We start from the raw sequence: 2,516 nt of genomic DNA, 5'->3' as shown, positions 1-2,516 counted from the left end.
TGGAACAGTTTGATTTTTGAGGTAAAGCAAAAATTAACATTACAGATAACCCTTGTAATGGGCTTACAGCCTAGATTCTTGCATCTCCCCATCTTGCTGCCTACCATGTACTGGGACCAGTATTCTATACCATCTATGCAGATAGACCTATTTGGCATGGGAGCTGTCGGCCCTCTGGAATTTTTGGCTAGTATTTGCCTTTCCATTTCGCTTAGTGATGGGCGTCATCTTTTGGTTAACTTGAATTTTCCTGATCTCCCGAGTGAGTCAGAAATGTCCATCTAGAAATTTCTAAGCTTTATGTTTGATACATTCTCAGGTTCGTTATGTCAGATTAAAAGTGGTTATTGTACCACAATTATATCGAGAATGTGGAAAATACGTTGGTGGTACCACTTTTTTGAGCGAATATGGGTTTTGTAACGGTTCGATAACCCATCCAGTAAATCTACCTCTGCCTATAAATTTATTGTATGTGTTAACAATTGAAGGGCATGGGATGGTTAACCGACAAGTTTCTGTAAAATCTGGAAATTTCAAGGGTTAGATTGACTTCTTCGTATGTTGACAACTGAATAACACCACGGTTACCAAATTATTTCAACACACGTAACTCCACACCATAAAAACTGGTCGTCCGTACTTCGACAGACGTCCCTGCCTTTTCTCTTTAATGCTGCATCTAATGACATCTTATAACCATGCACTGTACCAATACATGTCTTACCCTGTTCATGTACTGTACCAACACATGCCATATCCTGTTCATGTACTGTACCTATTTCTTTACTACCCACAAGGGGCTAAACATAGAGGGGACAAACAAGGACAGACAAAGGGATTCAGTCGATTACATCGACCCCAGTGCGTAACTGGTACTTAATTTATCGACCCCGAAAGGATGAAAGGCAAAGTCGACCTCGGTGGAATTTGAACTCAGAACGTAGCAGCAGACGAAATACCTATTTCTTTATTACCCACAAGGGGCTAAACATAGAGTGGACAAACAAGGACAGACATAGGTATTAAGTCGATTACATCGACCCCAATGCGTAACTGGTACTTAATTTATCGACCCCGAAAGGATGAAAGGCAAAGTCGACCTCGGCGGAATTTGAACTCAAGAACATAACGTCAGACGAAATACGGCTACGCATTTCGCCCGGCGTACTAACGTTTCTGCCAGCTCGCCGCCAACACATGCCACACCCTGTTCATGCACTGTACCAACACATGCCATACCCTGTTCATGTAGGGTCCTTACAAGAAAAACACTTGTATATATACCAATTACCTAATACAGTTTGCACCATTTTTTCTTGGTACATTTTGCAATTAAATCATCACAATATTTCCAGGCGCTTTTAAGTATGGCTGATTTGGGCAGGTTGCAACTGCATAGTTCAAAATAGTGGATAAGTCAGTATTTTCTTTTTACCATAGAAACTGCTGCAGTTCATCTGAAAGGTGATAAACAATACGCAATGTTTTATAAAATTGTTCAGAAATGCCTGCTAGAATGCTCAGTATTGCTTTAAAGTAACGAAGTATAAAAACAACACTTTGCATGTTTTTCTAACGACTTCCACAGAATCATTTGTGTAAGTGTAAGTTATAAGACGTTACTTGACTCACATACAGGTTATACACTTTTACTACTTGTCAGCACTCGTTCCTACTTTAAAACAATTATGTTTTGTTTAAACTGCCTTCTGACATTCATAACACTTGCATACTTCAAAATTTGTGACCACTCTCACTAAATTTCCATAGAGATAAAGGTAATTCTAGTTTAATTTTTAGTAGTATCTTACATAAAATATGTTTGCTAAATGTTGAATGAATGAGTTCAGCTAAAGATTTGTTAACGAAATTGGATTTGTGGTCTTTAAATGTGGTATATGTATTTTCTAAAGCTACTGACTCAACTCTGCCTTCGGTCTTTTAAATCCTTTCCACAAAAGCACAAGACCTGAAATTTGGGGGAGAGGACTAGTCGATTACATTGACCCCAGTTTTTCACTGGTACTAAAATTATCGACCCTGACAGGCAAAGTCGACCCTGGCAGAATTTGAACTCAGAACGTAGCGACGGGAGAAATACCGCTAAGCGTTTCGGCCAGCGTGGTAACAATTTTGCCAGTCTTCTTCGGTCTTTTAAATCATTAGCAATCTTTTATACACTTCTGTATTCATATCATATACGGTTAAAATGTAAACTAAGAAGAATTTATAATAAAAACATTTTTTAACTTCTGATAAAACGAAAGCATCTACGAAATATATATGTCTAATTACCACAAATCTATATTAAATTCTTATCTCAATCTACCACTCACAACTAAAATATATATCATTCTATTATCTATCAGTCACCACATTATCTATTGTCTTCTCCGTTCTTTTTTTAATATAATATTTAAGAGAAATTTGGTTGTTAAAAGAATTGTGAAGGGTTGAGTAAAAAATTATATCAGATGATGTGCGTGCGCACATATGTGTGATTCCAGCTTTTA

This window comes from Octopus sinensis, linkage group LG18 (genome assembly GCF_006345805.1).
Source record: "Octopus sinensis linkage group LG18, ASM634580v1, whole genome shotgun sequence".
Classification (NCBI taxonomy): Eukaryota; Metazoa; Mollusca; class Cephalopoda; order Octopoda; family Octopodidae; genus Octopus; species Octopus sinensis.
The sequence above is the reverse complement of the archived record's forward strand: the minus strand, read 5'-3'. Positions refer to the sequence as shown.